The sequence below is a fragment of the Carlito syrichta genome, unplaced genomic scaffold (assembly GCF_000164805.1).
Source record: "Carlito syrichta isolate Samal-C Ts95f unplaced genomic scaffold, Tarsius_syrichta-2.0.1 Scaffold308192, whole genome shotgun sequence".
Lineage (NCBI taxonomy): Eukaryota > Metazoa > Chordata > Mammalia > Primates > Tarsiidae > Carlito > Carlito syrichta.
The window spans coordinates 313,000-328,513 of NW_007252288.1; the positions used below are offsets into that span (position 1 = coordinate 313,000).

General features: G+C 40.0%; 1 pseudogene; it reads left to right on the forward strand.

Annotated features, from left to right (window-relative positions):
- Positions 1-15,514, forward strand: part of LOC103267641 — a 139,485-nt pseudogene that overhangs the window by 109,741 nt on the left and 14,230 nt on the right.

Consider the following 15,514-nt stretch of genomic DNA (forward strand, 5'->3'; position numbering starts at 1 on the left):
GCAACAGAGTGAGACTCAAAAAAAAAAAAAAGAAAGAAAGAAAGAAAAAAAGAAAAGAAATTGACTTGGGACTTCAAGTACAGCTATAAAATCCCATCACAGCTGTATCTATGTTAGTGTTTACCTGAATAAATCTCAGGGGATTTTTATCTCAGGGGATATTATCTAAACTCTGTTTCATCCTCTTCTTGTATAAACTTGGAGTAATAATAGTGCCTACGTCATAAGGTTGTTGTGAGGCTGAAATGATGTAGTATAAGTAAAGAGCCTAGAACAGTTCTGGGACACAGTAAAGGAGATTGTTCAGTGCTTATTAGGATTAGTTTTGAGGCCTGACAGCGCTGATCCTGGGAATGGCACCTAGACAATTCTGTGGTGGTTCCTGGAGCAAGTAGCAGTGCCTGTAGAAGTAGTGTCAGTAACTGAGAAGAGACAGATATACCCGGTAGGAAAGCACAGGAACGTGGCTGTGCCAGGTAGACAGGAATGTGTTTAACAGAAGAAGGAATAACTAGGGGGGAAAAACATAAAGGACATAGACTATTGGTGCCTGCCAAATTTATTCTAGAGCACAGTGATGACACTTACCACAGACTCCCAGAAATGTTCACAGCGGTACTTTTCCAGCTAAGTCCTAGTTGCATACTAGACTCCTCTGGGAGCGTTTCAAAAACTTAGCCTGAGCTTCACCCCAGACCAAATGAATTAAAATTCAAGCCTATGTCTAAACGTATTTTTTAAAACTCCCCAAGTATTTCAATATACTGAGGGGATTTAAAAACTATAGGACTAAAGAGAGAAAGGAATACACAAAAGATTCCTGAAAGAGACCAAAGGACTCTCATATCTTGGAGGCAACTTGGGCATAATATGCAACAATCCATTAAGTAGTCTTTCTCTCTTGGAAACAAAGTGCCTTGGTTGCTAGGGAGCAAATGGAGGCCCGTTTTGGTTTGGCTATCAGCTTGGTGAGATGGAAGAAGGAAGAGGCAGTAGCCCTAGCAGAACAGAAGAGATAGGGGGGCAGTGGTGAGGAGTATCAGGACTGTAGTGGGGGCAGCAGCAGCTCAGGGTGAGTCCCACCGTGTAGCATGAGCATTAAGCCAAGCAGAGTTGAGGGGTGTAGGGGTTATCTTAGCCCATTTTCTGTTGCTGTAACAAAGCACTACAGACTGGGTAATTTATGAGGAAAATACGTTTATTTGTCTCACAGTTCTAGAGGCTAAGATGTCCAAGAGAATGGCAACAGCATCTGGAGGGCCAGAAGTGAACATATAAGATCAAGAGAGCACAAGAGGTGAACTCCATTTTACAACAACCCATTCAATAACTAGCCCACTTTTGCGATACTGACATTAATCTATTTATGAGGGCTCTGCCCTCATGATCCCATCACTTCCTATTAGGTCCCGCCTCCTAACACTGTTTCATTGGGGATTACGTTTTCAACCCATGAATCTGGGGGACACATTCAAACCATAGGAGGAATCTAGACACAAATAATGAAAGCTGATGCAGTTGCAGCTAATACAACTGTAGTAACTACCAAAGCTCTGATTTTTCCCTATAATCGCCCAGGTCTAGGGAAATGTGTTAGGGTTAAGTTTGTTGAGGTAATGTGTGTGTGTGTGTGTGTGTGTGTGTGTGTGTGTGTGTGTGTGTGTGTGTGTGTATCAGCAAACTTGCTTTAGCTGTCATTAAAGCTGTATTATGGGCCTTTGACACATACCGCTGGGTGAAACAGAAAAGACAGTGGGTTGAATATGGGTTGGGAATGAGGAAATAAGCTCAAGATTTCAGTGGGGCTTGTGCTGATCCACAGGGAAGGCAAATCGTATTATTGAGACTCAATAACGTATTAAAACATGAAGTTTTTTTTTATGTCTCTCTTTTAGAATTGCATCCATGATTTCTATACAGCCTATATGAAAAGACTTGAAATTTTGCTTTTTACAATATATTTATTCATTAACATCATACCTTTTTTTCCAAAAAATAACTTAAAGCAGATTACTGTTTTACTTATATATTTCTAGGTCAATTTTTAAAAACCTTAAAATCTTGATAATTTTTACTTCAAAACATTTAATGGTTCCATTTTTATTTATATAGTTTTCTAGTAGAAGTTTAACTTTTAAGCATGCCCTTGAATGATAATATTTCCATTGAAGTCTTATAAACTGCACTTAATCTTTATCTTTAAAGCACTTTTCTGAAAAGTATATTTCATGACACATTGTATACCCTCTTTGATTTCAGGTCCTTTGGCTGGCCAAGATATGGGTGGGAAAGGTTGCATGCATCCAGGACCTTGGGCCCTTTCAATCCTCTTCACAGTGAAACTCAAAACCAAGGCAATCGTTTAGTGCTCTTTGCCATATTTGAATTGGTTTTCTTATTGTACCAGTTTGACATGTCTTCCTGTCTTCAGGCTCAATACTGATGTGAATTATTAAAAATAAAACTAGTAGACTGATCAAGTGGAAAAATAGATTATAGGCTGCAGAGACCTGTCAGCTCTAAACCCAAAGTGAGGGGACATGTGGGCCAGAGGGCAAAAAGACCTGAGTGATTCCTGAAACAGAAAACAGAATCAAGCGCTCTTGCCTTCTAGACACAGGGCAGCAGATCCAAAACAACAGCTTTTGTTTCTTTTTAAAGAAGTATTTTTGCCACCTAAGGGCTTCTCAAAACAGTCCCCAAACAAGGCAGATAGAAATATAATAACTAGGTCATTCTAATAGCTACATTCTCAAATCTAAATTGGCTCTCTGGCTGGGAAATAGGCATGTTTTTAAAAACTACATGGAAAAGTAATTGGCCAGAATTACATTTCTAAGACATTAATTTATTCTTATTTTTTTACGGAATTCCCTTAGTTTGGTTAAATTTATTTATTGCTTCAGGAGATTTTTAATAGTATTCCTTCAAAAAGCATTTTTAAATACTTTAAAAGCAAACATAATGGGATAGGTGTCATCTGCTCCATGGTCAAGTGCAGAAGCCAGCCCAAGATGCCTCCCAGGCATTGATTAAGGGCAGGAAAAGATGCAGGCTGAAACTCACTGCATTCTGAGCTCAGTCGTAGTTCTAACCACATTTCCAGTCTTAAAATATAACCACTGAATTTGTTTTTTTGTTCCCTGTTTTCTTTTTTGAGTGGGAGTCTCACCATGTTGCCCAGGCTGGAGTGCAGTGGCATGCTCATGGCTACCACAGCCTCGACCTGCTGGGCTCAGGTGATCCTTCCACCTCAGCCTTCCAAGTAGCTGGACAGGTACACACCATTATGCCCAGCTAACCTTTTGATTTATTGTAGAGATGAGGTCTCACCAAGTTGCCCACTGGTCTCAAATCCCTGGGCTCAGGCAATTTTCTTGCCTCAGCCTCCCAAAGTGCTAGGATTACAGGTGTGAGCCACCACACTCAGGTGTTAACCACTGGCTTTGTAAAAAAAATGAATCAGTGATCTGAATGGTTGGATATCTAATTTAGTGAAGCTATTTTGGATTTTTTTTTTTAATTTAAAAAATGCAAAATTGCCTGAGAATGTTCAAGTCCCAGGAAGAGAAGGTCAGTGCTATTTTGGGCTGTCTCTGAAGAATATCATAGAGAAAGGAGGGAGGAAAACGGAGGTAGACACATCTGGGATGCTATTTTCGGAATCCTGGATTCCAGAAAAACTCTGAAAAGCTGGAAGAAGACCAGAAGTGTGAAAGGAAATGATTTATGAGTGATATTGTGGCAGAACTATAAGAATGACTGATCAGGGAGTAACTGAGAACTTGAAAACCAAGGAGAACAAGAAAAAGAAAGACAAAAATCTTCACCTGTAGCAGTCCATGAGGGATTACACATTTTATAAGAACCAGAGATGTAATTATATAAACAAGACACTGGGTATATTGAGGCTAAATCCTTCCAAGACCTTGAGGTCCGTGGATCAGATATTCCAAAGACGAACAGCAATTCAGTTCCAGCTGCATTTCAGCTTCCCCTGAGAAGCTTTAAAAATACTCATGCCTGGACCTCATCCTCAGTTGCTGTATAAGACCAAGTTTCTTCCAGGCTCGGTGGCCCATGCCTGTAATGCCAGCATTTTGAGAGAGAGAGGCAAGAGGATTGCCCGAGCTCAGAGATTCAAGACCAGCCTGAGCAACATGGCAAGACCTTGTCTCTACAATAAATTTTAAAAATAGCAGGGCATGGTGGCGCATGCCTGTGGTTCCAGCTAGGTGGAAGGCTGAGGTGGAAGGATCACCTGAGCCCAGCAGATCGAGGCTGTGGGTAAATGTGCCACTGTTTTCCAGCCTAGGTGACAGAGTAAGACTCTGACTCAAAAAAAAAAAAAGAGCAGCTGTCCACATTACAAATACCTGTATAAATTACAATGATACTTGTACATTACATGAAAACATTTTTGTAGAGGAATGTTCAGGTCAAAAAGGTACTTTTGAATAACAGCATTATATGGTGGAAATCTAAGTCAAATGGTTAAATATGAGAACTTTTCCTTTTTAATTTCAGAAACTGTAATTTTTTTTTTTTTTGAGTTGGAGTCTCACTCTGTCACCCAGGCTGGAGTGCAGTGGCACACTCTCATGGCCCTTATAGCCTTGACCTGCTGGGCTCAAGCTATCCTTCTGCCTCAGCCTTCCAAGTACCAAGTCTGGCTAATTTTTTTGATTTATTGTAGAGACAAGTTCTTGTCAAATTGCCCAGGCTAGTCTTGAACCTCTGGATTTTGATTTATTGTAGAGACAATGTCTTGCCAAGTTGCCCCAGGTAGTCTTGAATCCCTGGGCTTGGACAATCCTCTCGCCTCCACCTCCCAAAGTGCTGGGATTATAGGCATGAGCCACTGCACCCAGTCAGGAACTGTAATTAATAGTGATGAAACAATTTATTGTAGTGTCTTCTAACAATGATTACTTAAATAAAGCTATGGAGACCTTGTACTCTATAGATCAGGGGTTCTCAAACTTTAATGTGTTTAAGAATCATCTCATGAAACATTAAAATGAAGACTCTGGCTGGACTTATCTCACATCTGGGCAACAAAGCAAGAGACCTCATTTTGTTTTTTTTTTTAATCACGGATTTTGATCTGGTGAGGCTTGAGATTCCACTTCTTTTTTCTTCCCTTAAGCTATAAACACAAATTTGAATTAACACATGGTAATTGCACATATTTGTGGGGTTACTGTGGTGTTTTGATACATGCATATATTGTGTAATGATTAAATCAGGGTAATTAGCGTGTACATCCCCTCAAACATTTGTCATTTCTTTTTGGTGAGACCATTCAGAATCCTCTTTTCTGGATAATGTTTGAAATAGTCAATATATTCCTGTTAACTATAGTCATCCTACTATGCAATAAGACACCAGAACTTAGATGAACCTGGAAGACACAATGCTAAGTGAAAAAAGCCAGACACAGAAAGCTAATACTGCATGATCTCACCCATAGGTAGAATCTAAAAAGTTGATCTCATAGAAATAGAAAGTAGAACAGTGGTTATCAAAGACTAGGGAAGGTAGCAGGGAGGGGAAAATGGGTGTTATTAGTCAATGGGAACAAAGTTACAATTAGGGATTCTGCTTTTTTTTTTTTTGAGTTGGAGTCTCACTCTGTCGCCCAGACAGGAATGCAATGGCTGCTCCCGGCCACCGCAGCCTCGACCTGCTGGGCTCCAGCAATCCTTCCGCCTCAACCTTCCAAGTAGCTGGAACTACAGGCGCGCGCTCCCACGCCCGGCTAATTTTTTGATTTATTGTAGAGATGAGGTCTCACCAAGTTGCCCAGGAAGGTCTCGAACCCACGGGCTCAGGCAATCCACTCACCTCAGCCTCCCAAGGCACGGGATTACAGGTTGAGCCACCGAGCCCACCTGGATTCTGCTTTCTTAATGTAATCTCAGGTGAGACCAAAACTGCTGATATAGAATACACAAGGAGCAGTGAGGATGTTGTATATTAAGGGACCTTTTTCCTATATTCTCAGAAAATGTTCAGAAATGATTTCTATGTGAGGTTTGTCACATTCATTTCCAATCCAGAAGGACAGAAAAAGACATATATAAGCACACATTAATATATATACTAATGTATCATGCATGACTCATCATTTACTTTAAAAATATAGAGGTCATAAGGAAAACACTTCTTAATCAAAGAATTATCATCCTTACTATTTCCAAAAAGAGTCAATTCATGTGCTCTAAAATTAGGTCTTGACTTGAAATAAAATGTTAAATGCCATAAATAAACTATGAGCACACACACAAAAAAAGCATCACTTTATTTCAAGATAATAAAACAACTTGTGCCTGATAGAACTGGGTGTTTTTTGCTGCAATGCAGTCCCTGGTCTGCAATCATTGCTAACATATGGAGGCATGTGTGTGGCAAAGAAGGTAAAGATTCCACTGGGAGGGCTGACGGAGGCCAGGCCATAAATGTACCATGAGTTAACATCTTTAAAAATGTTTCTGACCAAGCACTATTCATAAGGATATTACATATATTCTTTGGGATTTTTTTTTTTATTATTATTTTCTTGACACAAAGTGAATAAAGCAAACATAGATACCTTCTCAATAAGAATTGTACTACAACAGACCCAATGTTTCTTTTCAGGTATTTGACTCCAAACAAGTTACTCTAAACAAGTTATAATTCCTTGCCATCTTTGAGTTTTTTTATTTTTAATTTTTCTTTGTTTCAAGTTTCCATTTTTTGAGCCTTTAACTTTAGACTGGGTGCAGTGGCTCAAGCCTGTAATCCCAGCGCTTTGGGAGGCAGAGGTGAGAGAACTGCCTGAGCTCAGGGTTTGAGACCAGTCTGGGCAACTTGATGAGACCTCAGCTCTACAATAAATCAAAAAATTAGCCGGGCATGGTAGCGTGTTTCTGTAGTTCTAACTACTTGGAAGGCTGAGGCGGATCACCTGAGCCCAGCAGATCAAGGCTGTAGTGGCTGTGAATGTGCCACTGCACTCCAGCCTGGGCGACAGTGCGACTCCAACTCAAAAACAACAACAAAACTTTAAAATGTCAGGGTGTTGTGCTCTCAAATACTCTTCAATTTTTGGACCAAGGAACAGCCTGAATCAAAACAAAGTATTTCAAATCCATGACTACAGTACTCATAAGTAACATTAAGATGTTCTTAGAATCCAAAGAAAATAGAATAAGAAATAGGGGAACAGTATAGAAGCAAAGTGTTTGATAAACTGGTAGAAATTAAAGAAGGAGTAATGGGTATTTTATTTCTAATTGTGTCCCCAAATAATTATAGCCTTTTATATTTTATATTTCAAAGGCCACATGAAAGTTACTCAAAGGATAGTAGAAACTATCCTAGACTTGGAGGTTGTGCTCTTTCCAAAGTTTCCTTACTAACAGGGTTAAAAATGCTTTACTTTTTCCATGTTTCTTTCCCAGTGGCTCTAGTCTCCAAAGATCTTCTAAGAACGTCTATATTTGTGCCAACCAATGTGGCAGACACCAGTCAAGTGTGACTGCTGAGTATAGAGGTGTGCTGTAAGTATAAAATACATACCCAGTTTCCCAGACTTAGGATAAAAAATGTAAAATATCTTATTAATAATTTTTATGCTGTTGCCATGTTGTAATAATATTTTAGATATATTGGGTTATATAACATTATTAAAATTAATTTCATTTCCTTTTCTTTTTTTTTTAAGTGACTGCTTCTTTTTTGAGTTGGAGTCTCACTCTGTCACCCAGGCTGGAATGCAGGGGCATGCTCATGGCCACTGCAGCCTCGACATGCTGGGCTCAGGTGCTCCTTCAGCTTCATTCTTCCAAGTAGCTGGAACTACAGGCATGCGCCACCATGCTTGGCTATCCTGTAGAACTTTCATATCCTCTCTCCTCTCTCAACACACACAGTCTTCCATATCTTTCTGTTCCCCTGCCCAGTTAAGCTGCCTGAAACAGTCAATTCCCCGACTTCACTTTCTTTGCCCCCTCCCCCTGATCAATTCACTACCATTTGACACCCACCTCTCTCTCCACACTTAAACTGCCTTTATCATGGTTCACAATGCTTTGTTGTTGTCAAATCTGATGGACAGTTTACAGCCTGCATCTTTCCTGACCCCTTAGCTTCTTTTCATACAATTGACCATTGCCTCCTTTAAATACTCTTCTCTTGGCTTCCTTTATTCCATATTCTCCTGGTTTTTCTCCACATTCTTGATTATTCCTCTTGAGTCTTTTTCAAAGGAAGTTCCCTAGTGAAAGTACCTCAGCTTCTCCCTCTTGTATCCTCTGGTATAACATCCTCTATCTCTAATGTCCTCCCAAACCTTTAGCATGTAAATTTCCATTCACCTTTTAGAAACCTTAACTTCTACTATGGTTTATAACAAACCGCAGAAAGATTAAAAGGATTCATTCTCTTCCCTAAATTCAAATCATTTAATCAATATAGTATCAATCTGGAGCTCTAACAGGCATCATAGATTATTCTACTAAAATCATCTGGTTTCTTTGTTCTCCCAGTTAGAGCTTGTCTATCTCATATTCATGATCGTATTCTCAGTGTCTGGGAGAGAACCGGCCTCATATGAGTACGTATTAATATGATTTTGGCTTGAAGCAATAGAAATTCCAACTCAAAATGATCCAACCAAAAAAGAAAAGTAATCTATCCTATACTTAAAAGTCCAGCAAAGAGTATACCAGTGGCTCCATAATGCCGACAAGAACAAACCTTCATTCAGTTTCACTTAGTTATCCTCTGGGTCATCTGGATCCTAAAGCAGAGGCCATATATGACGCAAATTGTCTACCAGTGGGAAGCAAAGGAGACACTGTGTTTACTTGTTCAAGAAGAATTCCTGTCTTTTTATATCTCTGTGTCTCCAGTTAACAGTGGCTAAGCAACAATAACTGGGTTAAGTCATTTTATTTGCAGGAGGTAGAATGGAGGAACGCCAATTTGGAGTACTTTACCTAGAGGTAAAAAAATTCTTGTCATATATAAGGTCAATCATATATATAATATGATTGCAGAGGCCATACTTCATACTCAGTGTAAGAAAATAAATCTTTGAAATCTTCCCAGGTATGAGTCCCTTTCTATTCCTTAAAACAAACTGCTTTCAGGAGCAAGTTTCCAACTTTTGCTCTAAGAAAAACTCTTTATGTGGCAAATTCCATTCTACTTCTCCACCCCCCAATTCTTAGAACTAACCAACTCTTTGATTTCTGAGGAATCAAGGGGGTTTTTTTCTTTTCTTTTTTTTCTGTGTGGTTCTCTAAGTCTTGAATTCAATCTCAGAAAACAACAACAAAAAACAAACAAAACTTCAGAAGCACTGTGAAACTGTTTTTTGAATGAATGGCCCTGCTAACCATCTTCAGTCTCTTCTGACTGATTCAAATTGTCCAACTCCAAACACAGATCCAAAAGCCATGAAGGACAACTAGTTTCGCTTTCTTTGTGGTGCAATCCTCTAGATATTTCCAAGCTTGGCTGTCTCCCTTCCTTTTGCTCTGTTTCAAATCTGTGTTTCCTTTCCCCTGGCTTAACTGCTATTTTTAGCCCAGTGCCTGTCCTTTGGATTTGTCAGTCACATTTATCCCAGATTAAACCCTCAATGTTTTCTCAAATCTTTGCTTGATTACTGCCCTGGCTGGTTCTGCTCTTAACTGCCCTGGCCTGTCGGGTTGCAGGATACTAAATTCCTCCAGTTTCCCTGAGTGTAAACACTTCCTCCTTTTCTTTGCACCCACTCCCCTTTTTTATGTTTAATTTTTTTCTCTTAATCCTTCTTTATCGGTGATAGGCAATCTAAACACTAATTATCCCCATTCATCACTCACTACAGAATAGCTTACACTAGGAGGCATTGCATCTACATGAGATAAGTCATGCTTTGCTCTCCCAGTTCAGAGGGACGGGCTCAGCTCTGGTGAGTAAAGCTGGTTCATGTTAATAGACCCAATGATTGTTTGACTGCACTTGAATTACATGAGTGTGTCTAATTGAAGAGCTGGCTCACTCCATAGACATCAGTATCTAGGCTGATGATCAGCTGGATCTAACTAATTCAGGCTTGCCAAATTCACAATATCTGGAGTGACCCTTTAAATATGAAGTTGGGAAAGTAACAACATAAATTATTAAAGGACAAGCAACACAATAATTTAGACCAGGTGGGCAAATGTTTTCTGTAAAGAATCAGGTAGTACTATAAGTCTTCACCTAACATCATTGATACATTCTTGGAAACTACAGCTTGAAGCAAAATGACATGTATGTTAAAAAAAATTTTACCAAAGGTTAATTGATATAAACAAAAGTTAAGTTCCTATGGCATATTTCTGGCCACAAAAATATCACCACACTTTTAAAGACCCTAAACACTTTTAATATCAACCACTGAAGTAAATGTGAGCTATACATAACATTTAAGAAAGCTTAATGAAAACAAATAATTCTTCACCCAATTTTTGGTGAACATGTGAATAACAGCAGTTGTGGCGGTAGTAGGCTAAATCAAGGCCTAAATGGTTGCAAAGTGAAAATTGTAAGGAGCACCTTCTACTACTGTGCAGTTCAAAAACATCAGATAGGACAAGTTTGCTGAGTGCTTTTGTATGGCATCATTTATTGTCATGCATTTGTATGCTTATTGTGTATTTTCTGAAATTTGTATTTTGCAGTAATTATGTATTTTCCAACCCACTTCTTCCAGTTCAGGATCACAGGTGGCCAGAGCCAATCCTGTGCTCAGGAAGCAAGGTAGAAACCAGCCTTGGATAGGCCACCATCTCATTGCAGGGTGCACTTACACATCCTCACTCACACGCCATACTTATTCCTACTGGGATAATTTAGACACACTAGTTCATCCAGTGTGCACATGTTTGGGATGTAGAGGGAAACCAGAATACCCATAGAAAACCCATGCAGACAAAGAGAAATGGAACAAACTCCACACAGACAGTGGTTCTGGCCAAGAGTCAGTGTTTTTTCCTCATCAACAAAAACTACATTAAATGAAATGATATTATTTGAGGATCTGCACAAATATTTTTTACTTTGTAGGTCTTAGAGTCACTGTAGCAACAACTGCCTTTGTAGTGTGAAAGTAGCCACAGTGGGTGTGGTCATGCGCCAGTAAAACATGTAGTGGGATAAATTTTGTCCTCAGGTAGTAATTGTCAGCTTTTTTTTTTTGATTCAGAGTCTCAAAGAGTCACCCAGGCTGCAGTGCAGTGGCACACTCACAGCCACTGCAGCCTCGATCTGCTGGACTCAGGTGATCTTTCTGCCTCAACTTTCCAAGTAACTGGAACCACAGGCATGTGCCACCATGCCCAGCTAATTTTTTGATTTATTGTAGAGATGAAGCCTCACTATGTTGCTCAGGCTGATCTCAAACCCCTGAGCTCAGGTAATCTTCTTGCCTCTATTTCCCAAAGTGCTGGAATTACAAGCATGAGCCACTGTGCCTGGTGATTTTTTTTTAAGTTGGAGTTTCACTCTGTCACACAAGCTGGAGTGCAGTGGCATGCTCACAACTCACTGCAGCCTCGAACTCCTGAGCTCAAGTGATCCTCCCACCTCAGCCTCCTGAGTAGCTGGGACTACAAGCACACACCATCATGCCCAGCTAATTTTTTTTATTTTTGTATGGAGATGAGGTCTTGCTATGTTGCCCAGCCTCAAGCAATCCTCCCATTTCAGCCTCCCAAAGTGCTGGGAGTACAAACATGAGCCACTACTCCCAGCTAACTTCTGATTTAGATGACCAATATGCAAGTGACCACCAAGTCTTACCTAAGTGTCCCCCATGTGGTACTATATATATCAGGAGGATGAGAAGGCATAAGTTCTGCTCATTGGAAGGTCAATTTGGCTGATGATAAATAATAGGAAACACTTTTATATTAAGACGAACATTTTATTTATTTATTTTATGGAACATGTGGGATAAATTTTTGGTGTCAACTTGATTGGATTAAGGAATACCTATAGAACTTATAAAGCATAACTTCTGAGTGTGTCTGTGAGGGTGTTTCCAAATAGGATTGGTATGTGAGTCAGTGGATTGAGTGGATCAGATTTACTCTTAATGTGGGCAAGCAGTATGTAATCAGCTGGGAGCCTGGATAGAGCAGAAGATAGAGAAAAGGTGATTCTCATTCTCTTTCTCTCTTTCTCTCTCCCTCTTTCTCTCTCTCTCTCTGTCTCATAACTTGCTCTTCTTCTCCTGCCCTTGGACATCAAAACTTCAGGCTCTCTGGCCTTCTGACTTCAGGAATTAGACTTCAGGAATGAGAACCCCCAGGTTCTCAGGCCTTTGGCCCTGGACTGAAAATTACATCATCAGCTTCTCTGGTTCTAAGACTTTTGAACTGGGACTAAGCCATCTTGCCAGCATCCCAGGGTCTCCAGCTTGCAGATGGCCTGTCTTGGGACTTCTCAACCTCTATAATCACATGAGTCAATTCCCTTTATAAATCCTCTCTCATATGTTTATACCTATATATCTACATCTTATTGATTCTGTCTCTCTGGAAAGTCCTAGCTAGTTCAGAATACATTTACAACAGGCTCTTGGGAATACATTTCCTCTGCTATAATGGGAATTTTGGTGGAAGAGTTTGTCACTGACTTAGAGACACTCATGTAACTAATTTTTCATGGGAATACCAATGTGGTCTCATTTAATCACAGTCCCTTCATTTCTCCAGAGATCTCTGCAATGGAGCTAGTACTATTTCCATTGCATTGTTTTGAGGCTAATATGCTTTGTGCTTTTTGGATATTTCACAGAGGTCTCTGCCTAATGGTCACTGGGACTGTCAAACACTCCTGTAGTTTCCCAGAAGATTCCTATTATTTCAGTAGACAGCTCTGAAAGTCTTCTGTTATTGCTTTGCAGAAGTTTCCATGATTATCACATCTTTTCTGGCTCATCTCACAGCTGAACATTATAATTCCATGTGTAGAGCCTCCTGCTTATCTTGTGTGCCAGTTTCAGCCATTATCAAGGCTGTCCCACCTTTCTAGCCCTCTACTTCTGTCAGACAGGTCTTCAAAGGTCTTGCTATTCAGACTACAGACCAACAGCATGAGCATCACCTTGGAGCTTGTTTGAAATGCAGAATCCCATGCCCCACCCCAGACCTACTGGATTAAAATTTGTATTTAAACAAGATCTCCAGGTGATTCATGTACACACCGAAGTGCAGGAAGGCACCCTCCCCATGGCCACAGTGAACTCACTGGTCACTCGTTTTGTTTCTGATTACATTGGAAGTATTCAGTTTTCACACTCTATGATTGTCAAGTTTTGTTTGTTCGTTTGTTTGTTTGTTTTAGTCAGAGTCTTACTCTGCCACCCAGGCTGGAGTGTAGTGGCACAATCATGGCTCACCGAAGCCTCAGCCTCCTAAGCTCAGGTGATCCTCCTGCCTCGGCCTCTTGGGTAGCTGGGAGTACAGATATGTGCCACCATTCTCGGTTAATTTTTTTATTTTTATTTTTATTTTTTTGTTTTTTTGTGTTTTTTTGAGTTGGAGTCTCACTCTGTCACCCAGACTGGAGTGCAGTGGCCACTTCTGGCCACCGCAGCCTCGACCTGCTGGGCTCCGGCGATCCTTCCTCCTCAGCCTTCCGAGTAGCCGGAATTACAGGCATGCGCTACCACGCCCGGCTGATTTTTTGATTTATTGTAGAAATGAGGTCTCGCTGCCCAGGCGGGTCTTGAACCTGCGGGTTCAGGCAATCCACTCACCTCAGCCTCCCAAAGGCGCGGGATTACAGGCTGAGCCACCGAACCCGGCTTTTTATTTTTTGATTTTTATTTTTTAGAGATGAGGTCTCACTATGTTGCCCAGGCTGGTTTCGAACTCCTGGGCTCAAGCAATCCTTCTTCCTCAGATTCCCAAAGTGCTGGGGTTGCAGGTGTGAGCCACTGTGCCTGGCCTGATTGTTAATTTTATATATCAACTTGGCTAGGCTATTGTGCCCAATACACTAGTCTAGACATTGCTATGAAGGTATTTTGTAGATGTGATTAACATTCACAACTAGTTAACTTTAAGTTGTAAAAGTTCTCAGAGTCAAAATGAAGTCACTTGTTTAAAAAAAGAAAAACTAACAGAGTGAAGAACTTGAAAGGATGGTTCTTATGCCTAAGTAACTGATGGTAAAAGCTATCACAAAAGACCCCACAAAAAAACATGTCTGCACAAAGACCACTGCCACTTTACACAAAATACTTCTGCAAGACACCTGCCCAGCAACTGTCTGTCCCACCTCAGACCGGTGCTACTCTTGTTATTGTTCCTTGTGGCCAAGGATAGTTACTCAAAAGAATTCTGTAATCCTTTGCATCTTTCCTTTTAAAAACATGTCTTCCTTTACTTTCCTGAGTACTCACATAGTTTAAGACATGCATAATCACATTGCAATGCCCCATTCCCAAATAAATATTTTCTTTTAGAGAACATCTCTCTGTTTGTTAGTTAGGTTGACATAAATGTGTCCAGAAGTGGGACATGAAGCAGATCCCTTTCAGAAGAAATCCGTGATTCTTGGAACTGGTGTGCAGTCCTCATTGGAGCCCTTTGAACTCTCCACTCCCATGACTCGCCTTTTCTGCGCTGGTGAGTTTTCTCTCGGGCTGAATCTCCCTCTTTTTGGCACAGGCCTTTTTACTTTATTCAGGATTTTGGCTTGACTTAAAAATCCTAGGGCAACCTTAAATAAAGGAGGACTTTGCATTCCTCTTAGGACCATATAAGCTTTTTGTTTTTTCTTTTTGGCAAACCCTTTCTTATGTAAAGACAAATGTCTTCCTGGTTTGAGTACTCTGGTTTCTACAGAATTTATAGCCTATCTCTGAGGCAAGTCTAACAATGAATCTACTTTGATTCTGGACATCTAGTTCAGTATTTTGTTTGATCTGGATTAAAATGTTTGTGAACACTTTGATTTTGGTTTCATTTTGGTGTAGCTATGCATGTCTATAAGTGCTTTGACTCTTCCTTCCCCTTGCCTGCTTCTGAAAAATTTTCTGAGACCAAAAATAAACATCTTAAGTGGTGGACTTAGTGTGGCTCATTTGAAAAGTTAGTCATTAAAACACCAGTTCAAACTCCTGACATTCTCTGACAGGATTTGTAGAATTTTCTTTGCTCTCAAGAGATTAATAAGAAACAAAATGGTATTCTCAGGTACGAAACCATGACAGATTTTCTGGGACTCCAGCTGGCTACATATGATGGCCCATTCTCATGTACATTTTTTTTAATGTACATAAAAATGACATCAAGGAAAATTCATAGCTCAATGGCCATTATTCAGACTCTCCAAGCTTGTTTTAAAAAAAAAAAAAACTGCAACTAAATAGAACCTTCTAAGTTCTCTATCTCTTTTTTTTTTCCTATTTTTTATTTTATTTTATTTTAATTTTTGAGTTGGAGTCTCACTCTGTCGCCCAGACTGGAGTGCAATGGCC